Source organism: Dermacentor albipictus, chromosome 5, assembly GCF_038994185.2.
Source record: "Dermacentor albipictus isolate Rhodes 1998 colony chromosome 5, USDA_Dalb.pri_finalv2, whole genome shotgun sequence".
Taxonomy (NCBI): Eukaryota; Metazoa; Arthropoda; class Arachnida; order Ixodida; family Ixodidae; genus Dermacentor; species Dermacentor albipictus.
In genome coordinates, this window is record NC_091825.1 from 67,285,344 (window position 1) to 67,311,480 (window position 26,137).

The following is a 26,137-nucleotide window of genomic DNA, read 5'->3' on the forward strand; positions in this document are numbered from 1 at the left end:
CATTAGGACGGCATTCCTTGAGGGATGACGGTGGTAAAACAGCAGCGGGGCGACAGTTGTATGCTAATCACATTTAAAAAAAGGTAATGATTGCTACGACCGGTTTCATTGCAACCGTAGATAAAGGTACAATGTAGACATAAGCCTTAAGTAAGAGGAAAAATATTAAGCAGAGAGAGAGGTATTTATTATGAGAGAAAAGCTGAGAAGTTGGCGTGAATCAATGTTCTGACCTGCTGCTCGGTGTTGGGGGAAGGTGAAAGAGTGTAGAAAGAAAGTATAGAGAAGATGTTGATTAAGAGGACGAAGTTGGTGATGAGACGGTGCTTACACACGCTACAGCGAAAAGTATGTGTATCCTACAAAGTTACCTCTGGGTGAATATTTGTCACCACCCCGTTTCAATAGGCATGTCGATAAATGATCATCGTGATCAGGAGGCAGATATCTCCACCCTGCACAAGAAAGCTAGCAGAAGGTACGGCCATATAGCGGACACGTAGAACATATGGTGGAATGCTAAACGAAAATGTGCGGAAATAAAAATGGCCACGAAGCTACAACAAACAACCTAGAATAACGTTGTGATTGCATACCTACTTCGTATGTCGATGTGGCCATGGGCCATGATTGAAACACATGCGCCGTCATTTGGAAAGGGGCAGGAAGCGGTACACTATGAGAGGGGCCCAAACGAAGTTGTCTGCAAACAGACAGTGTTCGGAGCGCCTGCACTTACTATGTGCCTAGCGCTTGAGCAGCGGGAGCTTTGAGACGCTCGGGTTCTCTGCTCGCTTTGAGCGAAGCGCCGGAGGGGAGGCTTATATTATCTGTAGCCTGTACTAGATTCGAGAAAGCATGAACCTAAAACACAAGACCTCCTAAACTGGTTGGCAATATACACAGGAGAAAGCCGAATACCGCAAGATAATGGAAGGCGGATAATCCAGCTGGTATGGCATGCTTGTGAACTGCCAGTTCACTTCATAGCCGAACTCAGCTTCAAGGGAAAAAAAATAAAATAAAATCACAGTGATCTCCTCCGCTATAGCAAGTGGAGCGTCAGTCACCCATCCCTAAATTCTGAGGATGTGTGAATTAACTAATTCATTTCATGCGATTGCCCACCCCTGAGTGACGAAATTATTTCGGCAGAAGTTTCAACGATGGACAACCAAGCACCGCCTTCTAGGTCATTTCTTCCCTGAAATCGAAATCGATGGAATGCGATCGGCAATCTTCAGTTTGGCGCAAGGTCTGGCGTTATAGAGGGCAGAAAATATTCGAATATTACCGATATTGACTTTAGCTGCGGACTTGACAGAGAGGTTGGTTTAGCAATACTATTTCCACCTACTTTCCCCATTTGTTGGCTGCCTTACTAGCGTTTTTGCTGTAGTTTGCACTCACAGAACTTTCACATCAAGCATTCGCAGTACTCATCGGGAGCGGTTTGTGACAGCTTCATTGTAACTCATGCACAAAGGGGACGACGACACAAGTAGTAGAAAAATAACGACAAGTATGCAGCGCATGGCACCAGCTTGCATGGCAACTTGCATTGTGCACTAGCTTAATTTTTCACGCCATCGTTACGTGTAGGACATAATAATACCGTCAGATTGGCGTAGAAATTTGTGCTTCACGACATTGGAACATAAACAAATATCATACGCTACTTCTTGGCCATTTTGCACCGAATGAAAAAGTGCGGCGTTATTTAGCAAAACATGTGGCAGCTTGTGAAATTCCATGACCCGTTTTTGTAAACTTTTGAACAAAGTGCACTTCGCGAGGAAAAGGTACATGGTATACTTCACTGTGCATACTAAAGTGCTATCTCGTAAACAACGCGCGAATTGAGTATTTGTAGCTACAAGCTTTTTCCAAGAGTATGAAAAATTCCCAATTCGTGCCCAGCGCGTTCACCAGCCGTTCCTCGCCATTCTAATCATAACTGTATTTCTTAGCACGGAGTGCACTCGCTCTTAGTTTATGCTATCTGGTGCGCTTTCTTCATAAATGAAAACATGTGAGCAGTGTTACCATTCAGTTAGTAAAAGGAACCATTACCGACACGACCCTTTAGCAGAACCACTAAATCAGTAACAACCATGGAGTGGTTAACTGCAGCGACAATAAAGAATGTTGCACAATGGCACGCAGTTTCACTTTCCGCACCACGAACTCCTTGTAGCCGGTACAAACATTACAGAAATATCGGTTGTGTACCGTGGCAAACAAAATCATTCACACAAAAAATCATCCTTGCGTCAAGAAAGTTACGCATCGTCCGTCGAACATAAAGTAGAATGGGAAGGAAATGCTAATCTTGGTTATCTGTGCGCGCCCTGCCGCGCTGTAATGACGTCGCTGCGCTTACGCTGACGAATATTAAAACGGTGCGCTAGCTCAGACCTAGGATCGGCGACAGCGAATTCAAGAGCAGCCTTCGCGAACGCAGGTCGTCGTGGTTAGTGCTTTCTGTTATCGTGCGCCCGTAATGGTAACAGACAGCAGAGATAACGCTAAGTTATTTCTTGAAGACGCTCAGAGCTGTCGAGAAAGGGTAAGACATGATAAACGGGGCTCGAGTCGGAAGCTTAAGTCCGGGGTTTGAGTAGTTGCACGGTAATAAAACAGCCCCTATGAGTCAGGATGAGTCACGTTGTTCGCTCTTTCTACAGGCTACGGGAATTATTGCAAAATCACACTTCGCGCATTTGCCCGCAGTAACCATTCCTTAAGCAAGCGTAGTGACAAATGGAAATTAGTCGAGAAACATTCTCGCTGCTTTTCGCAGGCTCATTCACTTGAAATTATATGTTTACGTCTCACCCTCGACCCTGTTCTTACATTAAGCTCTATCCGCTGCGGTTGCTTCGTGGCTTTCGCGTTGCGTTGCTATGCGCGAAGTCGCGGGATAAAAACCCGGCCATGCCGGCCGCAGTACGAAAGCGTTCGTGTACTGCGCGTTGGGTGTACCTTAAATAATCCCAAATGGACCAAATTACGCCGGAGCTTCCTACTATGGCGTGCCTCATAATCATGTCATGGTTTTGGCGCCTAAAGCCCTAGAAATAAAATTTTATTTACATAACATTAAGTGCTTTTCCTGAAGATCTGTCGACATGTTTAACGTCCCTGTCAACCATTGCTGTTATCAAGATATTGATTGTTGCGTATTCTGCACAGCATCTTCTGAAAAATAAATACTCGAAGTTGTCCGCGCCTATAGAGCAGATAAACTAGAGCGGCTAAATAAAGCTGAAAAAAATATAGTTATAATTAGAGCTTCAATAGTTTATATACAGTTAAAATACAGCTTATAGACAATACCATGACATATAAGGGTGCGGAAAGACTTTGTGAAGAAGGCTCACTTGCTGTCGTAGCCCTGAGAAATGAATCGGGAATTAGGCATTATCGTACAATTTTAGGAATCGTTGGTTGTAGCCTAAAAGCACCGAATGAAAGATGTATGTGATTCCCCATAAAATCATCTATGAAAGCATTCATACGCATTCATGCAAGAAAACAAAAATTAAAATTCCTATAATTGGATGTAAATGCATCTAGGTGGGATGGATCAGAATCTACTGCAAGGGAGCCTTGATTCAGTTATTTTATGCGCGGTGGTTTTTAGGCTATCTAGATGGAAATCTGGTGCTGGCACCCATACAAGTTCCTTGGATGCTCAGAACCAAGAGAAATCCTGAGATATGGAATGTTCCGCTTGTCATGGAGCAGTTAGATCTACAGAAAAAAAAAGAAAGCTTTTTACTAAAGGACGAAAAGGAGTGGAGCAATAAAGGCCCCCAGAAGGCAGCGGGAAAAAAGGGAAAAAAAGAAGGTGCCATAGAAAAATCAGGCAGATCCCACGAGCGGTGTACATCGATGTTATGCGGAGCAGTGTGCGGGAAGCCAACGAAGTTAATGAAACGACCAAGACAGCACCAAAACTTAAGCGGCTGTTTCATGACGTACATGACACGCATGTCATGCCGTTCATGTCATGACCTATCATTTATGCTCGTCATACACCCGTGTCATAGTATGCCAATTTTGGTACGTACTAAGGTAAAGAAACAACAATGTAAGCACTAAGGCGTAGGAGGCTGTTTCATGGCCTGCATAACATACATGTCGCGATATTCATGTCATGGCCAATTATTTAGGATCGTCATACTCTCTTGTCACACTATGCCAATTTTGGTACATGCCAAGTTAACGAAACAACCATGAGAGCACCAAGACGTAGGCACCTAGATACTGTCAATGTGGCAAATGTTCGCAAAGAAATGCCTCACATTTATATGTGGTGTTGGTGTGTTGAAGCAAGGTATAAGTAACAGCGTTTGCGTAGATATGACCGAGCTTCTCAAACAAGTCAATGTCTTGAGGAAATGACATAAGAAAATTCAACGTCTGCCATTGCTTGGGCGGAGAAGGCACCTAACCTAGTATGTTTCTTCGAGCTTTAGTGGTTATAGGAAACCAGAGCACTTTTACTTAAGTAGCAACCATTAATTAATAGCTACCTGTGCCTTCCTTGACAGACTTGGCTGGGCTTCAAATATTGGCAGGTCTGCTAAAGAAAGATTTCTTCGAATTAAATCATCATGACATCGGTTAACTTATCCCATATTAATTTTAAATTTGTTTGTTCACGCAAAATATAGCACGTAAACTAAGAAATCGGCCACATACAATTGTAGCCTGGCATCAACAAGTACGTATGCTCTAATCCTATGTGAAAGTCTAGCGGCAAGTACGTGTCAGTGTTGACATTTGATCTATTCGCAAATCTGTAATAATAACCACCATCATCATCAGTCTGGTTATGCCCACTGCAGGGCAAAGGCCTCTCCCATACTTCTCCAACTACCCCGGTCAATAATATAAACCAAGTCCTCCTAAATTTTCTTCAGGTGCTCAATAATTCTGTCTGCTGCAAATTTCATTTCACCACATATTATTCGTTTCGAGCATCGGGAAATCATACAACAGCTGCTAAAATTTAAATTAAAGCTTAGCAGTTAGTTTTGTCGAGTCCACAAATATTGGCTTCACGCCTATAACATTAGAAAACTACTTCTTTTGTGGAAACACATTGGTGATTTTGATGTGCACAATACATGAAAAACGCTAACTCTTACATTTGCCTTATGCAAGTCCAAAAACAAGAAAGGGGCTGACAGATGGAATAGCACACTGTGGTATAAAGTTTGTAAACAGGGATAAGGTGCCTCAGAAAGGCTGGCCAACGTTTCAATAGGAGGACCTATCTTCGTCAAGTAGTAAGTAACTTCTGCCCAAAGGACAAAGATGAGAACCCACTACCTCACCACTGACGAGCAACAGAAGCAAATGCAGAAACTTGTATATTCTAGCACTTTTCTCTGGAATGTTTCACGGATAATAATTAATCATGCGACGCAGATCCAGTCAAGAGTGTATTAAGATGCATTAAGTACTTCCCTACAGAACGTGTAGAGCGCCATTATTTTCATTGTTATTTCGCAGTTTGAGGCTTTGTGCTTGTTTCTATAATTGAATGCTGCTCGTTTGCACAAGATATACGCGTACCAAAAAAGCACGGCCGTCTTTCACGCTATTCTCATGCATAATGGTGCCTTCATCATTTACACCGGAGTTACGTAGGTGGTGATGCGGTTGTTATGAGTGAACAACACTGTGAAGGATGACCTCAGCACAGCACTAGTATATGTTGATAAACTACTCGCTTGAGAAGTGTTTGCAAGACAGCAAATCAAACTGGACATTCTTCAAGGCCTATTTAATTGCAAACACCAAGTTCTGCAAGGACGTGAGAGCGTCTTGAACGTGTTCGAACAGCAACAAAATGCAAACTCGAAGCCCATACTTGAGGGCATTACGCTGCGTCCAACAAGCGCGGCTTTTATCTTGATGTAGCTGTGATGTGGAGGCTATAATGTAAAGCTATTTCAAACTTTTCCATTCCAATTCTGCAATCAGCCCTCAGTGATTGGACGAACATTTTTTGGGCCACCCCCACTTCACCTGTCTGTCACATGACGTTACGAAAACCGCAATAGCTCCCCATCTGATATGACGTGTACTCATAGATTATGCATGATTTAAGCGAACAAACGAAAAACATTTATATCTGATTCAACGCCTTTTTGCCATTAGCCCATGGCTGTTGGGCAAAAGTTCTCGGGCTGCACCCACTTTACCTGCCTGTCACGCAACGTCACAAAACCGCAAGAACTCACCGCATCAAAGTGATGTGTACGCGTTAAAGATGCATTAATATGGCGAACAACGGTGAATTTTCTTCTGAGTAGACGCAGACTGCACTGTTCCGAAAGGAATAAAAGATGGCTGCTGCCGATCGCGAGGCACTGGCTAGTCGCACCTGCCGGAGAGCATGTGTTTATTAGCGTATAGTAATAAACTTTTTGCGTGGCCGTGTAACGTTTGCGAGCACTTCCGGCAGGTTTACGACCTCGTTCTGCCAACTCTCCTTTCCTGAGGATCCGTTTTAGTGTCACTCTTAAGCTTCCGTTGCATGCCGCCGCGATTGTCAACGATCTAACACAATCTAAGCGAAAGCGGACCAATCGCAGACACTGGCACCACCCTCTTCATCCGGTCATCGATTTTCAGTGCAGTGGCTCGGCCCCATTGAATCCTTCTCCGCTTGAGCATGCTCTTCGCCTCTTGGGAGCCAATTAGATAAGACAAGCTACTCAATGAAGAAAATGTTATATGTTTTTCAAGCAAACAAAAGTGACCTATGAACGAGGAGAGCGTTTGATTGGGGTGTTCAGACAACCCTGCAGGTCACCGCCAGAAGCTTGCGTCGGCGGTTACGTAAATTCGACAAGAGGTTGGAATAAAAACATATTGGAATAGTTTACGTTATGGGGCCCGTGATTCATTGCAGTATTCGTTTCTTTTTATGCAGTGCACACAAACCACGAAGGACTCACGTTGTTATTCAAGTGCTAATTCAGCCTGTATACTACACAAATTTTTGAATTCATTGTATCGCCAACTTCTCCAACTTTCAATTCGATCACAGCTCTATAGTAAGGTGCTTTTGTTCTTTAATATATTGAAAAAAAAAACAATCTATGTTGGCATATGTTTCGCTTGTGCTCAATTACGAAGGAATATCGTATTTTGCGGCCCGGATCTTTGAATAATATATTTAGCACTGTCACGGGAGCCTAGCTTGTCGTGGAAAAAGTGCGAAGTTGCCCACGTGCGCACTCTTCGCAGAAAGGGATGTCAATGACATGGCGTCTACGCGGCTGCCATGGCAACACTCTAGTCTACCGTGCGGCAGAGCACGGCCCAGAAGATCCATTTTTATTATTTTCTGAAGGCGGCGACGTAAAGGCGCAGACAAACTTAGCTTTGAATTTTTTTCACACAGACTAGGAAACTAAAAGTGGGAATCGTTATACTGAACAATCAGAGACATAAAATGCGACATTTCTGTAAAATTTGAATAGTATGAAAGCGGAGGTAGACGTTGTTGTTTTTTTTTCGTTTTATGGGGAGAAATATTGGTCATATTAAGAAACAGGAGGATAGACGTGGGTCGCTCTTGATCCCGTGGCATGTGGCATCCATCACGCATGGCAACGAGCAGAAGCGCAAGCTTGAGTGGAGACCATGTAGAAGCAGGCAACTAGTCGTGTACGTTATCAACGCGTATAAAAAGAGTATGCTCGGTTTCAGACCCAAATGGCCGTACCAACTTGAAACCATTGCCATCGCCTATTACTGGACGTTAACAGAGAAGGCCGAGGCTTACCTGGGCCGGTATTTTGTAGCGATGCCTTTTCCGATTCTATGCTTTTTCGCGCTTTTCGCGCTTGGCCAGTGGTCAGAGCGACGGTCTGCCCACATTATCAACGGGATCGGACGGCCGTGTGTGGTGGATGATAAGAATAGCATAGAATAAGGCATAAGGCATCGCTACAAAATAGCGGCCCTGGTAGCTTCCTGCTGCGGAGCAAGCCCGAGTCACAGTTTGCCATATAGTGCAGAAACAGCGTTTTACTCCGGTGGCCACTGAGTATGGTGTGGCAGAGCGCGGAAGCATGGCCCTATCTTGAAAGTGATCTGCGATTGGGGTGCACTGGGTACACCCAGGGCTGACAGGTTCATGTGCGCTTTGTTCTCGCCGCTTAGTTCGCATTGAAGCTAGAGACAGCACGAAGGTAACTTCACTCGCTAGTGCTGCCGCGCTTCCTCACACCAGTGTTTTCACAGCGAGTGTCCACGCCCATCGAGTGAGAAGCGGTCATGTTTGCCTGTGTGTGTGTGACACCATGCTTCTTAATTTATTTAGTAAGCGAATGTTTACAGGTTTATAAGGCTGATAAAACCACTATGCTTGCATATTTCATAGAGATGTCTAATAATTTGCTATCGCAATCAATGCTTCGCCTTTTGGGCGATACTGCGACATTTTTTTCTATAATATTTATAGAGAAAATTGAACAAAACAGTAACGCCATATATTCATGGAATATTTAAATTATTGGGCTCACTTCAAAGACAAACGTTTATAAATTTCTAATATTGTCCAACTTAATATGTCCAAGGCTGTGTCATTCCTCTAGCAAATGAGGCGGCGGAATGTTTTTCCTGCTATGCCAGCTTTAGCAATTCAGTAGTTCGTATCAGCCTTCTTTTGTCGAAAACATTGCGCTGCTATTTCTCCTTATTCAGGCGTCTCATACACCTAGTCGTGCTCGGCCGAATGACTTAGATATTTAGGGACATATGATAGAATAATAGCATTTTTCGTTAAGTGTGTTATTGTTTCCTCGTTAGTTGACATAAGATAAGCTCATGATGATAAAATAACATAAATAACGAAAAACGCTTGACTTCCGTGTCAATGTGAAATGAGCTCACTTTTCGACAGCAGTCTCTCATCATTACGCACTGAGAAAAAATGGTAGATGGCACGTTTCTGGAAGAACCAATGTAAATATAAATACCAGGTCGCAACTCAACCAAGCCAATGGCACAAAGTCATTTAGAGCATGCTGATTTATAGTATCACCCGCCAGCTGTGAGTATTTATCATGGCGTATAGAAGCAGTTTCCGCTGTTGTTTACGTTGAGCAATTGCCACCTACGCTTTAGTTCCTGCTCAATGGCAAAATTGTTTTCTCTGATTGTTTACCCGCATTTATCAAGCGAGCCTTGCTATTAAGTATTGCTGGTTTTGTTTTGTTGATACTCGCTTTCCGCAAACGAAAGTTTGCAAAGAGTATAGGCGTTGGAAGGAAATACAGCCAGAAAAGTGCAGTTGAGAATGAATTGTGCCTACAACCGGTGCGATCCGTTTTCTCTGCTTCCATTGAGATCGGTCTTTTGTACATGGCGTTGTCTCATATCTCTAACGCCGTTTACAGTTCTGCTTGCTAGTTTGACTGCCTTATTTGTAGTTGCGTCCTGTCGTGAAGCCTAAACAAAGAAGTCAACAAGGGCTGCATGAAACAACCGCGTATATTTCTTGTAGGTAGCTTATATTCATCTTCTGTGTTTTTATTATTCGCTGTCAGGTTTTGAGAGCTGCAAACAAGTACTGTGGAAATGGCTGATCGCCAGTCTGCGATGCGATATAAAGGATCTTCATCATACCATGCAGCTCATTTTATGTCCACTGCAGCGCTAAAGCCTCTCCTAGCAATCTTCAATATATCCCTGTCTTGTGCTGGCCGACTGCATATTATGACTGTCCTTTCTTATGGGACATCAACACAATACGGGACGATTACGTGTGTTGTCTCTAACCACCAGCTGATAAGCAATTTCATGATATACCCAGAAGGCGTTCTGATACTCCTTGAGGATAACATAGTCAGCAATATTCATCTAATTTCTTCTCGTTACAACACTGCATTACCTTCCCGTTGTCATTATATCTAAAGTGATGCTTGAACGTTGCTGCGACCGCGATATTATCAGGGCCAGTTCCCAAAGGTGCTTTTGGGAGTGAATAGCTTAGAGTTATCTACAAAAAATACTTGAGGGAAATGTGACTCTTGGATTATTCAGCTAACATACCCAAGATGGCTAGTATTCAGAGATTTGTTCAATGTCCATGCCTGTAGCTTGAAACGTTCTTGTGACGCTATTTAATATGCTTTATCTTTATTAATTTAAATGCAGTCATAGTTCTCTTAAGCAAATCAAGTTAACTAGTGCCTGCTCGAATGTGAAATAATTGTGCATTTTTGCACTTGCAACGTAATATTTTGTTGTAAATTATCAGCTAGCGTACTACGACACCCATTTGACGCCAGCGGGCAATTTATTCAAAGCCACGTACTACCCATCTTTTCTACGCTCTCTGAACTGCCATATTTGCAGCTCCCGTAGAATTTAGAGTGCCAGAGTTCATTATAGTAATCTTTGCTGGAAACGGTATGAACAAGACAGATGTAAGAAAAAACGTTCTGACTAATTTGTGCATTGTTTAACATTAAGGAGCATTTCCATTGTTTCTAGTCCGAAGTTTCTTCAAGCAAATGAAAATCTTAGAAGACGAAAATAATGAGCGGGTGAAAAGTGCAAGTCATAAACACAAACACAAATAGCCTATAATATTCGATTAACTTGTTGCGAGTATTATGAAACCTGCTTTTGAAGCGCAGATTTAAACGGGTACAGCCTCAGTGGCTATTCGGCGTTAGTCTAGTGTATCTCGCTGTGTCCTGTCTAAACTCGCGCCATAAAACCATGAATAAATGTACTCAAAAATGAACAGTTTCTTTTGTTTTAACAATCAAAATTAATCAAATCGCTCGCAAAATCCGACTCTTCAAGTCTGGCTACTGTTCTCCACGATGTGACCAACGTGCCACAAATTATCTGAAGTGTTAGAAAGCAAAAGCCTTTGAAGCAACCCAGAAACAAAATGGGTAATACAAGCTGTCTTTTCAATTTCGCCGTGGAAGCCTATACGAAAACCAGTTGTTTCGGCTGTAGCTTGTGATTTTGTGTTTTTGGCACTTAGCCATGTAGCAGACATTTCTTTTTTTACGATACAACCAGCGATGATTTCCTTACCGCGGGTCCTTTCACGTGTCCCCAAATGCATAAAAGTGCTTCCACAGCGTTTCGTTTTAATTTTTCGACAACTTCTGTTAATTTTGCAACAACCGTCAATTTTGATTTCTCGAAAACTAATCATAAAGGAATGATTTAGTATTCAAATGCTTCTTTCCAACCGGGCTCTAAAGTTTTAGACCGTCTATCCGTGCACTCTTTTAACGTCAAATATTAATCTTAATTTTGAAGCTTATGCTTTCCTCATGACATTTACTGTTTTTTCAGCGCTGCTCAGTACAGATGTGGTACTTCCATATAACGAAAAGGATGGTGCTTCTGTAAATATAGGGATCGTCGTTTGAATATTCGATAGTCCATTAGATATTCGATACTCACTTTTCGCAGTCAATTCGTATTGGAAAAAAGTTGATATTCGCCCACCTTTAAATAAAATGTTTCATGTGGTGCATGTTTGCGTTAACGAAACGATTCCATATAGTGCTAACATTGCGGCTCGTTAGCACTTATCTAGAGTGCGTATGTTTTTATTTTATTTTTTTTGCGCAAATAGATTCATTTGGCTCTTTCGGCCGTGTTGTGGTTAGTCAATAGTACGTACGTCGGTGTAGGTGCTCGGACTAAGAAAGATAGACATAAGTTCGCTCTCTTTATTTTTCTCTCTCTCGCGCGCAGCCCCTTCAGATTTATATTTCTCTTGCTGGTTTTCTGGTTTATTCACACGCTCTTTCGTTCGCTTGCCCTTGCCATCACTTGTTTGCGCTCTCAGCTTACATAGGCCACCATCCACATTGGTTCTGTGCAGTGGTGGTTTAACGTATTGGGCGCAGCCCATGTCTGCTGTCAGTCGCTGTAGTCACCGTCGACAAATTGATTTCATATGTGATCAAAAAACACATCGAAGCGCCGGAGAGCCACTGGCTCTGTGCACTACGCAAGCTGGACCTGAGAAAACCCGTTTATTTGAACTAGCTTGAAGGCATTTAATGGATCTAATGCCACCGTTAGAGCGAAAACTACTGCTCGTCATTGCAGCATATTGATGCGTGTATTCTATGCAGAAGACAACGACGATGGGGGCATTAACGGACACCGTCTAGTGGGTGGCTGAGATTGGGCGAGGACGGAGAAGACGTGCCTCTGTTCCGTTTGTTTTTCAACAGGTTGTCCAGTTTTTCTTGAAGAACGTCTCCCTGTCGTCTGTCTGCATTGCACCGCAACACTGGTGGAGGTGCTGGGTTCTGAGCTCGCCTGATGCTCCCCAGTCCTTCTGGGAGTCATTCATCTAGCCCGGACACATTTACACCAGTTACGACCCCCGTGCGTCGCTTTAGTCGTCGACTGCTAGGCCTTGCCACGGAGTTCTCCCCTCTTCAACCCCCTCTCTCCTGGAGCTGCACACATCTCGCAATGGCCGAAACCAGCCTACCGCAAGCAGCCTAAACCAGCCGATTTCCCAGTCCACAACAGGTAACCGTTCTCCGTCCGCTGGTTCCAGATCGCTATCGCGGTGCAGTCTTCGAAGACATTGAAGACTGGCTTGGCAAGTATGAACGCATCGCACAGATTAACCAGTGGACTGAGCAGTGAAACCTCTCCCACGTCTATTTCGCCCTTCAAACAGTGGCCGTAATTGGTAGGAGAACCGTGAAGCTAGCCTAACGACATGGAATGACCTTCGGTAGAAGATCACGGATACTTTTGTAAGTACCGACCAACGCGATCGTGCTGAGCAGATGATGGAGCTATGGGTACAACAAACTAAACAGTCGGTGACAATGTTCGCAGAGGACATGGCCCGCCTCTTTCGGAGAGCCAACCCGAACATGACCGAAGATAGGAAGTAGCGCTATCTCATGCGAGGTGTAAAAGAGCAGTTGTTCGAGCGACTTGTGCGGGATCCACCAGTCACCGTCAACGACTTTATCAAAGAGGCTACGGCTATTGAGTGCTGCCTTAATCAACGGTTCAGGAAGTACGAGCGACTGTCCACCAGCACTGCAATCAATGCCGCCACAGGGATGGCCGAATATCAGAATTCCTTGTGTGAATTGATCAGAGAGCTTGTGAGAGAGGAAGTGCAAAAGGTTCTGACACCTCAGAAGGGTTTGGGTGCGAGCTAGTAGGTACGGATCATTCATACTTAAAACAGCGCCAAAAACACGGACAAGAGAGGATACAGGACGAGCACTGACACCGACACCGACACCGTTCTGACACCGACATTGGATAGAACCGTAGCATCAATCGCAGAACTGGTGAGCGTCGAAATAAGGCAGGCGTTCCCGGCAGCCGATTTTCAAGGTCACCCACGTCCCATGACTTACGCCGCCGCTGTCCGATGTCCACCACCCGTCACAACCTCACCGCCGTACCACTAGCCTCCGGCAGCGGCTCCTTGGTCACCACCGCAACAGGACGCTTCGAGGCGCGCACCCGCTATGCCACTGCAGTCACACCACCAACCGTCGTTCGCCGCGCCTTGGTCAACGCTACGGGATGGCCGCAATTTCGGAGAACCGACGTATGGCGCCCCGTCGATATGCGGCCACTTTGTTTTCACTGCGGAGGCGCCGGCCATATTTCGCGTAATTGCTGGCATCGCGACACATCCTTTCGCCCTCAACGTCCGTCGTCCTATGGTCGACGTGCAAATGACGATTTCATGCTACGCCGCGACGACACTGCTTTTCGGCAACCGCCACTAGAGCACCCGAATGACGAATCCATGCCTAATCATAGGTCCGATTTCGGCCGTCGGTCGCGCTCTCCAAGCCCTCTACGTCAGATGGCTCCCCTACTGGACGTACTTTTGCTGACCTCCAAGGATGAAGGTCGCCCAGCGCACGCCGGGGAAACTGGAGGCGGCGACATCTGGGGGTAAGGTTGCAGGCCCGCCGCAAGACAATAAAAAGCCCCCAGCACTCCCGCTGCAGAACGCTGTGAAGCCGATAAACACCGAAGCAATTGTGAGCGCCAACATTGATGTTTTCACGGACGGGCAGCTGTGACAGCGTTAGTCGACACTGGTGCGGACTTCTCTATAATGAGTCTGGAATACATCCGCCACCTGCACAAAGTAAAGATGCCATGGATGGGACCTCACATAAGGACGGTAGGTGGTCAATTACTCATGCCTACTGGAAGATGTACTTCTAGAAATAATATCGGGGATTCTTCTTTCGTGACCGCTTTTATCGTTCTTCCTGTGTACTGTAAAGATATGATTATTGGAATGGATTTTCTGAAAGAATAGGGCACCGTAATTAACATCCCGGATCGCATGGTGACGTTTTATAAGAGCCCTGGTCAAGTCCATTGCTTATCGCCGCAACACCACTCCTTTAGTCTAACAGAAGACGACGTTGTCATCCCACCTCGATCATGGACCCTTGTTTCAGTAGCATATGATGTACCGTTTCATTGTGAAGGCATCGCCGGCCAAATAACCACGTTGTTGTTAACTCATGGTATCTCGGTCGCACGAGGAATTGTAAATGTCACCGACGGGCGCACGAGCCAGCTGCTAACAAATTTTAGAACAGAGCGATAGCACCTTCTAAAGGGCATGGCTGTGGCTTATTTTGACGGTGTTGCATATGTCCGCGGCTGCTGGCCACTACTCAAAGAAGCGCCTACTGATCATCCAGCTCCTGCACTTGACATCAGCACTGCTTTGCCGCCGCACGAAAGAATACGGCTTCTCACGCCACTGAACAAATTCAGTGATTGCTTTGCGTTGACGTCCAGCGTTAGTCGGACACCTCGAACAAAGCACCGAATATTTACAGAGGATACGTCAACACCAATTCACCAAAATCCTTATCGTGTTGCTTCCGGAGAACGTGAAGCCAGACAAGTGACAAAAATGCTTGCAGACGACGTAATCCAACCATCAATGAGTCCCCGGGCATCTCCTGTATTTCTAGACAAGAAAAAAGATGGCAGCTTGCGTTTCTGTGTGGACTACCGAAAACTAAATGAGGCGACAAAGAAGGACGTGTACCCGCTTCCCTGTATAAACGATTCACTCGACAGGCTTCGTCACGCATGTTCCTTCTCTTCAATGGATTTAAAAAGCGGATATTGGCAAATCGAGGTAGACCCGATAGATTGCCATAAATCTGGTTTTGTGACACCAGACGGCATATACGAATTTAAGGCCTTGCCTTTCGCCTTGTGCTCTGCCCCTGCTACGTTCCAACGCCTCACGGGCACTGTGCTTTGTGGCCTGAACCTGAAACCGGAGAAGTGCCACTTTGGATTTGCGGAACTACATTTTTTGGTCACGTCGTCAGCCACGCAGGTGTCCGCCCGGATCCTGGAAAAATTGCCGCTGTTGAACAGTTTCCCGTGCCGTGCGATAAAAAGGCTGTCAGACGCTTCTTCGGCCTGTGTGCCTATTACCGGTGGTTTATTGCAGACTTTGCTCGCATTGCGTCGCCACTAACTCGCCTGATAAGAGACGACGTTGCTTTTGTGTGGGGCGACGAAGAGCAAGGTGCATTCAACGACTTGTGGCGACGTCTCGAGGCACCTGCCGCGCTTGCTCACTTCGATGAGACCGCTCCTACATTGCTCCACACTGATGCCAGCAATGTTGGCTTGGGAGCGGTTCTTGTGCAGCGGCAGGAGGACAAAGAAAGAGTGCCTGCCTATGCAAGTAGAGCACTCTCAGGCACAGAAGCTAATTACTCCACAATTGAGAAAGAATTCCTCGCAGTGGTATGGGCGGATATAAAAGTTCGCCCATATTTGTATGGCCGCCGCTTCGCAGTTATCGGCGACCACCATTCACTCTGTTGGTTGACAAACCTTCAAGATCATTCAGGACGACTCGCGCGTTGGAGCCTAAGGCAGCAAGAGTTTGACATGACTGTCATGTACAAGTCGGGGAAACGGCATACGGATTCTGACGGCCTGTCTCGATCGCCGATAGAGTCACCTGCTCTAGCCGAAGAAGACCTAGCATTTCATTGTGTTCTATACACATCCACCATCGCGCAACAAGAACGGGACGACCCAGAGTTGCTTGAACTCATCAATTACTTAGAGGGCAGATCTGCGAAACCGCCTAGAGTTTTCGCAAGAGGACTGTTCTCATTTTGTTTGCGAGCTAAAATCCTTTACAAAGAAACTTTTCTTCGACCAGGTCCCTATATCTGCTCGTCATTCCTGCAGCTCTTCGCTCGGAAGTACACCAAGTCTCTCACAACGAGGTGACTTCTGGTCACTTAGGCTACACGAGAACGTTGGCCAGACTGCAGCAAAGGTACTACTGGCCGAGACTTACCACCGCCGTCAAACATCACGTTCGCACTTGCCTCAACTGCCAGAGGCGCAAGTCGCATCCGTCGAATCCAGCCGGCCTCCTACAGCCCGTCCAGGTTCCTCGAAGACCACTTGATCAAATCGGAATGGATATTGTGGGCCCACTTCCCCTTCTACTGCAGTGTTCGCATTGTTATCGCATTGTTATCGTCGCAACTGACTGTCTCACGCGTTACGCAGAAACAAAGACAATCCAGAGAAGCACAGCAACCAAGGTGGCGCGCTTTTTTTATTGAGCATGTCGTGTTGCGACACGGCGCACCAACCGTTGTCATAACAGACCGAGGAACCGCATTCACGGCTGCACTTTTAGATCACGTCTTGCTTCTAAGTGGAACGGCTCATCGGAAGTCAACCGCCTACCATCCACAAAACAATGGATTAACAGAGCCTCTAAACAAAACAATCGAAGACATGCTCTCGATGTACGTGAAGGATCAACATAAAAATTGGGATGACATCCTACCTTATATCAGCTTTGCGTATAACACGGCGAAACAAAAGACGACACGCATTCCTCCGTTCACCTTCGTTCATGGATGGGATGTACGAACGATGTTGGATGCGATGTTTCCACACGACTTTGACGACATTGACATGGACGCCGATGTGTTTACACAACGTGCAGAAGACGTTCAGCAACTAGCGCGCTTGCGGATCGGCCAGCAGCAAGACTACGACGCGGGCCGCTATGATTTTCACCGTAGAATAGTAAGCTATGAAGTCGGCGACAGAGTGTGGGTTTGGACACCCATACGGAAACGAGGCCTTTCCGAGAAACTGTACAGGTGATACTTCGGATTTTATCGAGTATTGCGGTGACTCAGTGATGTCACGTATGATGTCGCTCCCGGTAGTCCCGATTGTACGCGGGGCCGCACATACTGCCCTGGACTTGTGCACGTTGTCCGCATGAAGTCGTATGTGCGCGAATAACTATGCCAGTGACCCTTCCTTCCGCGACTGATATTTGTGGTTTTGCATCAGGGTGATGCTCTTTTAGGGAGGAATGAATGGCGCGTGTATTCTATACAGAAGACAACGACGATGGGGGCATTAACAGACTCGGCTAGTGGGTGGCTGAGATTGGGCGAGGACGAAGAAGAGGTGCCTCTGTTCCGTTTGTTTTTGAACGGGTTGTCCTGTTGTTCTTGCAGGACGTCTCCCTGTCTTCTGTCCGCATTGTACCGCGTCAATATGAACTCTACAGTGACTGTAAGTTGATGAGCAGCTTCTGAATTTACAGTGCAGGAGTCATCAAAACCACAAATAGTGGAGTCAACATTAACATTGAAAAGCAAATTTAAAGTACACCCAGCGGTGACGCTCAGTGGACGCAGCATTGCGGGCACAACAAAGCTCGGCCGTAGCCTCCACAATTGCAAGCCGTATAAAAAAGGAGCGAGACCACACAAACAATGAACGACACATGATTGCTGTAACTACGGTTGTATTGAGCAGGTAGAAATAGTTTTTGCTGCAAAATAGAACATAGTGCCATTACACATAAAGTAAGTCTCACGACCTTGACAGAATGGGTTGAAGGGTCACTTCGAGCAATAATTCACCATGCCCCAATGTGTACAACGAATATCAAGAGCACTGCCAAAATACTGTCCAAATTGCCGAAATAAGTTCCGCCTTCTATTTCTGTGAAATTGGTGAACGGGTTGGAAACTACTACGCGTTTGGCCTGAAGCAAGAAGGAGCAATTTTGCTGTGCCAAGCAATGAGACATAAGTCATATTCGAGTGGGCACTGCATGCAGCGTGCTCTGTCAGCACTACAAATGCCATATGAAGAAGCACGAAATGTTTTTGTAAGCTTAAGCGGGCTCCACTAATCATACTCAAGGAGAGAAATGACTTCAATACACGGCTTTTCATTTGATATGGCTTTGAAACTGTTTATCATCAGTTTCGCACAATGGCCAGAGCGCATCTCAAACACTTACCCGAATATTCCAATAGATGCAGTTACATTTTGATACTGGAAGTCATCAAGATACCAGACCAAACACGCTTCTCACGACGATGATGTGCCAGTGACATAGATAACGACCGCGCAACGACGGCGCCACGACAAGGGTATGACGAATACGGCAATGATGACAGATTGCTTAAGACGGCGGTGCCACGATGACACTCTCTTGAGAACGATTTGGCCACAACAGGATGAATGAGACAGCACGGTGACAATGGGACAACCGAAGCGTGACGACGACGAAGGCACATTAACACCGGTGCGACAATGACGGCATGACGAAGACGGCCTGGCGACAGCGGATGTTACAAGGAGGCGTAATGTTGCAATGCACCATGGTATTACAAGCAGCAGCGATGTTACAAACTACGGTGGTGCTACAAGGATATCGTGACGCCTAGCTCATAATTTTCACTACCGTGATTCGGTGCTAAATTCGCGATTTTCACCGAAAAGACGCATTTCCTAATTTTGTGTACTTCGGATTCCTACACGCATAAAGAAGGTGATCGCCAAGTTGGGATGCGATTTGTGGCGAAGAAAAGCAGAAAATGAATCCTCTTTTGGTGATGGTGGTGCGCGCTAGCCGTCGAGAGGACCGATGAGGGCTGTATTGAAGACGCGGTCGCCAAGGGGGCAACAAAACGAATACGGAGGAACGTCCGCATTAGAACGCTTGCTTTCCGCACCTTTTCATTGTGGGAGGCCTTTTATCGGGATGGCGTTAAGGGCTTCGTGTCGCAGAAAATCCGGAGTCGGCGTCCGAAATCCTGCGTCGAGGGTCGACCTCTGCTTCGAGAATAATTCGGAACCACGCGTATTCAAATATGCATACCCAGCCACGCAAGACCTCCGTGCAGCGCAATGAAGGTACTGAATTAATTGAATTTCTCAAAGGAAACTGCCTCAGAAAAGTGGTAAAGTACGATATGCACACAACATACACGCATGATAGCGTCGGATTGTTATTTGAACATACGACAAAACAAAATTCTGTTACGCGGAAACTCAAGCACAAATCTCTTTTCACGCGATAGCATTTTCCAGGTGCTGGTTGAGGTGTATCTTAGTAGGAACGGCACGGCCCCCTCTATTCCTTGACCCCCCCACACACACACCATGAAAACATTAATAATAAAAAAGAACCACGTAGTTCGCCTTCATGCATGGCGTTCGCTGCCAGCGTTTCCCGTTAAACATTACGGTTACATAAGCTGCAGCTGGCGGGAAGCGTGAGAAGAACTCGGGGATCTATGGATGGTATCGCACTCCACTTTTAGATGGGTAGCTTAAGCGTCCGCCAAATTTTTATCGAGGGTACAGCAGACCGCAAACTAAAGATTAAGAATGAAAAGCATAATTGTTTCTGCGGCGTCTTTGTCCGAGAGCACTGACCAGAGCTTTTGACTGCTCTAAAGCTCATAAAAAAAAAGCAAGCAAGACGACTTGAAGTATAATTGCTGCAGAGCAGGCTCGGAATGAAGAGGACGGTCCGCCCTATGGACCTAGGCGTTGTGATTAATTATTTTCAGAATTAATAGAAAAGCAGCGTGTTCTGATATATTCGAAAAACATTTTTTTTTTCAGCTTGCACTTTGTGGCTGAACAAAACATCTCGGGAAGTTACGATTTACAAACATCACGAAAACTTGCTTTCAAAGTTCTTTCTGTGCAGATATATTGTCAGAAAGAAGATGAGGTACCGTTTTATATTTCCTGCTTTCGATTAACAAGAAAGAATATTACATATCTTGCATAGAATGAAAAGAGCAAAAATTGAACTTAGCCTCAAAGTAATGTCACTGTTACAGAAATATAATGAAAAACACGCGACTGGCCTTATGCTGCGCTGTACCCCTCTAGAAGGTATCTAACAAAACAATCTGTGTGCCATCAGTATTTCAGAAATGACTGTTCTCATTAACGGTCCGTGACTAATTGGTCCGTATGACAGCTACAACTGTTTTCTATTAGACCTGCGTGAATGACATTTAGAATATATACATAAAATACAAACCTACAGAAATCTAATATGTTTTGCAAATATCGGCACAACGGTTCAAAAGTTGATTTTCAGCGCCGCATGCCCCGAAAAGCATACGACGGAATGAAAGCAAAAAAAAAAGAATAAACGCAGTGGTTCTTTAGCGGTAAATGAAACAAAGATGCGTAAGGATTAAATCTCACCTCGTTGAGGTAGCGGATCTGTCATTTACACCGCGTTCACCACACTGCAAAGTGCTGTTCACTGAGTGCATCACTAGTGACCACTTATGAGTCGGCGTCGTCTGTTCACAATGGTAAAGAAAAAGTGCGCATTTTGGCATAGCTTGATTCATACGGATAACTGCGTTTACGAATGGAAGCAACCACTGCTAGAGTAAAATAAGTGATTAATATTCACTGGTGACTAAAACATATGACTTCCTGGGAGGCATACTTCAGTCACACGGCTAATTACATTTCATTTGACATACCTGACGTAATATAGCGAGAACAGTGACGTCTGCATTGTATTTTACTTGCGATCACTGGGAGGAAACGTCACGTGAGAGGAAATCTACTGCTCTCCCACCTTGCCCTTTTTATTTTGAAGAAAGAAATATTAACCAATAATATTGTCGCAAAATTTATTTTGCCCTAAACTCGGATGTTCTCGAACTGCCAAACTTGAATTTTTTTGTCATTTGCATAAGTCTAGCTGGCGTTTGTATCACGTTCAATGGTGCTTGGAATAAATCGAACAGTAAAACCTGTGCGATAGAAGGCACACGATAAGACATCAAAACAAAATTAGAAATGGTAATGCACGAACAGCTGCTAGATATGTATTTGTGGCTGCAGATTCTTTTCCCAACTTCCAGACAGTAAAGTTGTACAAGCTCAAGCTATAAATTAGTGTGATGGTCGCTACAAGACAGAACGCGTACAAATAAAATACCAGTACCATGTTCGTCGTATTATTTCGGGCCAAAGCACCGGGTAACTCCGGCTACGTCATATCTACCCTAAATTACAGACTTTCTCCGGTGAACTCGCAATCAAGGCATTCTATATTCTTATCTGTCGGCAGAGATAGGCGCACGTCCTCATGACGGATATGTTCAGATATATAGATTGTATCGAAACCACGGTAGCCCGAGGGGATAAGCAATGCACTGACGTCCCTAGTGAAGGGCTTTTCTCGCCAGGCCACGTACTTTTCAACACTCAATGTGGGGGCAAGCCATGTAGCAACGCAAACCTGGTCAGGAAGCCCTAGGCTAATCACGCGCGGACATGGATTTGCTTTCCCGCATAAGCGTGGAGCAGTTAACGCACAAACCACGCACATCAGAACTTATTCAAAGCACGCACCCGGAAAAGGATACAAGCAAGCCGCTTGCAAATATTTGCAAGTGTACACACTGTCCGGGAGACACATAATGGCACTCTGCTAGGTGAAGCATGCACGTGCATTAATGACCGCAAGTTGCCACAAGCAGTGTGTGCAAAGCACATCAAGCATCATCAATAATGTTTCAGGAATGAAGGCACGCGTAAAACCTAGCTGAGCGGCGAATGGTAAGCATAAAATTGGTTAGAGAAGCGCTATGTCGGCCTTGCCTGAAAGACCACAATGTTTCGATATATGTATGCCGCCTCCCGTCTTGATTAATATGCTCAGTTTGAGAGCGCCGTTGGTCTAGGAAAAACGTTGACCGCCTATAATTAGAATACTTTCCCTGAACAATGTGGCGAGAGTAAACGGCGAATAATGTCGGTTCCTGCCAACGCTGATGGAAAAAAAAAAACTTCGCTTGGCAACTGGCGCTGCTATTGGCGTCATATCATGCGATGTGGTCTCAGCACAAACACTGCACTGTACGATATGCCATTTATCTATATAGTCTAATAAATAGGTTTTAATTTTTTTCTAGAGGCTCCGCTAAGGCAACTAAGAGTAATACAAAATGGTAATTTTTTTAGAAATAAAACTAACAAAAATAGATCAATAAACGTGATGGAAATACAAGACACACGCTAAAGCCACTGTTAAATCTCAGTTGGAGGAGCGATCAAGTTATGCGTAATCTGACAAAAAGGGAATTAATTTTCAAGATATTCCTTAATAAATAATCTCAGAGCATGCAGCATTATTTGCTGTTCAAAATCTTGTTACTTTAAAGTAGTGCATAAAGCAATTTAATAATTTTCGTACTTTGTCATGTTGTCATGTATATAGTTATGTTTTTAGTTATGTATTGAAGAGCTTCGATGAATTACGGATGTAATAAAACAAACATCTTCAATCTTTATAGGCTGTTCTCATGCATTATAAGGAAAGAAATACAGACAAACGCAGTCAAATGAAGTAAACTCTTGAAAGCATTTTTTTTTCAAGGAAAATTCATACATTCTGCACCCACTGAGAAGCACATATCGCCTGGAGCAACAAGTGAAATCTTATTAAAATGTCTGCGTTGTTACACATCATCTCGCAAGTCTACTCGAATGATGTTGTCCTGGCGCTCTACCCACCGCACACATTCCTTTGGATTTATTGAAAATTTTTCCCTAGACAGCCGCGGTGCACGCAGTAATTAATATAACTGGATTAGCACGCTCATTGTTCCAATCCAGCCGCCGCTCAATATCCGGAGTCGTCTGGCGGGGCATCTGAGTTGTAAGTTCGTTAGATGCATATTCAATAAAGGTTCATACCTAATTTTTGTTCCGTGCTTTAGCTTGCACAGATGAGGAGCGTAAACATAAAATCCGCCTCCCTTCTACTTGGTAAAAGTGGATGTACAGCGAAGGGGTCGCAGACGTTAGCTTTCGTTAGACGAGCAGCACCAACACAAGCGAAATACCCGCCAAGGGAAAGTGCCTTATTGAACTAATTCAGTTTTTCAAAGTACATTTTGTCAGAGCATTCACAAAGCAAGACTTGCACACAAGCTGCCAACCTGATGACATCGGATTGTAATCCGAATATACGACAAAACATACTTATTTTACGCGAGAGCTCAAAAACGGAGCCCTTTCCCAGCTGCCGTTTGGGGTCTGTCGGAGTGGCTGCGGCCGCTAGGTGGAGGTACGCTTTTCGGACAGTGTTTGTCATAAAGTCGATTATGCTCTCAGCCCACGCTGTGCGACAGATGCAACGCACAAAACACCCACGATTCATGTACAGATACCTTGTGCGCATGCGCACGTCACGCTACGCGACTGCTAGGACTCCTACGCGGAAGTACAGCACACATTTTCATTTTCCTAGGCCCTCCGCCAAACGCAAATGCGTTCTTCAACAAACTGAATTTCTGGAAGTAAATTGCGTCAGAAAATATGAAAAAATACGACTTACACAGATGCGGCAGGCACGATAGCTTCGGATTGCAATTCTAATATACGAGATCACGACGCCAAGCCATAACGTCTTCGTCCAGTTATGATGTCACTTGATGATGCCTTGCTGATGCCTTGAGAGAAGCAGCACATTGGTACGCTTCCCGCTTCTTTGCCGTATCCCCGGGATCGGCCCACTTTGTTGTGTGAGCACCCCCAAGTGGACAATAAACATCCGGACCAAGTAGAGGCTAACAACTTTGCTGTAATTATTGGCCGACTCAATCTTTCACATCTACGTAATGCGAATCATTTCTGATGTGTCGAGAAAAGTTCTATGAATCAGGTAACGTTTCTGTAGTTATGGCTACACTCTAAAAACTAAAGGCATCGGGAACTTACTTCTAAAGGCTACTTTATGGCTGGAAGAGTTGCATGCCCAATAGTTGCATGTCCGATCGGTGTAGTAGTTGCACGCCATTTCCACATCCACCCACCTGCACTAGAGCTGTTGCAGCTGGTTAGAGTAATTGAAGAGGTGTTTATTTTACTCTGTTCAAGCTATTTGCGGCGGCTTTGCCTCCACTTGCAAAAAAAATAAAATAATACTTCAATGTTTGTTTCAAGAAGTACAAAAAGTGACAATGTCCAATATTCGAAGATTGTAGTTAAGCCTAGCTACGTAGCAGTCCTTATTCTAGACTCATCAGTGCATTGCACTTATACGTCAAAAGCCCAAAAGGCCACCGTCATCTATGTGGAATGTTGACGAATATCAACTTACCTTTCAAGCTTTTAATATGCATAGTCTTTACATGCATACACTGTGAACCCACCATGAGCACTACCACTAATGTAGGCATAATCAGAATCCTTTAAATTTGAATATTCCTGCTCCTGCAGTCTTCGAAACAAAATCTTGGGCGCCATTGCTGTACAAGCAAGGAAAAAGCTACACGAAGCTCTTGAATGCCGCATAAATGTTTACCAATTCTTAAAAAAAAACTCATAAATATTACCCACAATTAGTTAAAGAGTAACATGAATAAAACCTAGCACTAAAATAAACACGTGGGCAGTTTATTGAACTCGAGTCAAATTATAGTAACACAGATGTACCGAATAACGAACGCCCAATACAAGCTGACACACAAATATAACCATGGGCAATAGACTACGCTTCTGGGCAGCGAGAACTTGGTTCCCATTTGCTGGTGCTTCGCGCAAATTAAGAGCTACCGGATGCCTGGACTACAGCCAGGAATCCGCATTAGGATGGAACTGAAGAAAATTTTCAGGGCAAACTATTCATTTCTCCCATCGCCCAATTTAAAACGAAGCAGGAGAACAGGAAATCTTAGCAAAACTTCACTTTACGAGGAAAGAAACTAGGAGACACGTTAATGAGTTGAAGTTGTGTTTTGTGCAATGGCAGCTATTGAAATCAAGGATTATGATAAATTAAGTGTTGAGTGTATAAAACATAGCCCTTTCCAAACAAGAAATTTATGGTAAGCAAACGTAAGCAATGGTAAAATGTTTATCGACAATGTATGCACGAGAAGAGCTACTGTACTCACTTGTGCATTGTGGAGACGCTGATATGAAGGCATCATATATTTCAGCTAATAAAAGAACCCAATTTTTTGACAAGTACCTGCAGCGCCACAAAGTCATTATTGCAGGAGTTGGGGAGGGGGGCAATAGAAGCGAAAATAAATGCATAAGCAAAAACTGAGCGTATTCCAATAACCAGACAACAGGGCACAGACGCAACATATAAAGGGGGAGACACCGAAGTGACGTTAACAAAATTCTACAGACAACTCATGTACACTGCACAACCCCGTAGGCGTCAAATATGCTGTAGCGGCACATCCGCCTCTTGAGCCGCTGAAGGTCGGCCGTGCGGGGTGTATGAATTCATAGGCTTTACATCAAAGTAGATGGCACTTCTATCGGCGCACAGCGTGACCTACGTGTACATTGGTGGCCGCAAAGTGCCAAATAATCGACGTGAGCTCCTTTCTCGCAGCGCTGGTCAGCTCTGAGGCGTCACCATCTCAGGCCATTCAAATACCATCTATAGTACATTTTTCAAAGAAAGTATGGTTTGTTAGAATAAAACAGTGCGCCAATTGTACACTTGTGAATACCAATGCTCACGGTCAGACGTTTACCGGGATCGAAAGCTGCCATACTGTTTAAACTGTCGTGCACGAGTGCCGACGGTGAACTACCTAGTGCATGCTTGGATTCCATCGCAGCCGACGAAATCGCGAATATGAGCGTACTGCTTTGTTCCCTGTATGGAATTATTGTGAGGAAAGGCAATGGCGGTCAGAACAGCAACAAAATATGGCAGCTTGTTAACGGCAACGGTTCATTCCGCAACGCGTTCAGC

At 44.8% G+C, this 26,137-nt stretch overlaps 1 long non-coding RNA gene across 2 annotated transcripts in view; it reads left to right on the forward strand.

Annotated features, from left to right (window-relative positions):
* Positions 1 to 26,137, forward strand: part of LOC135897743 (uncharacterized) — an 87,614-nt gene that overhangs the window by 8,340 nt on the left and 53,137 nt on the right. The gene's annotated exons all lie outside the window — the stretch shown is intronic.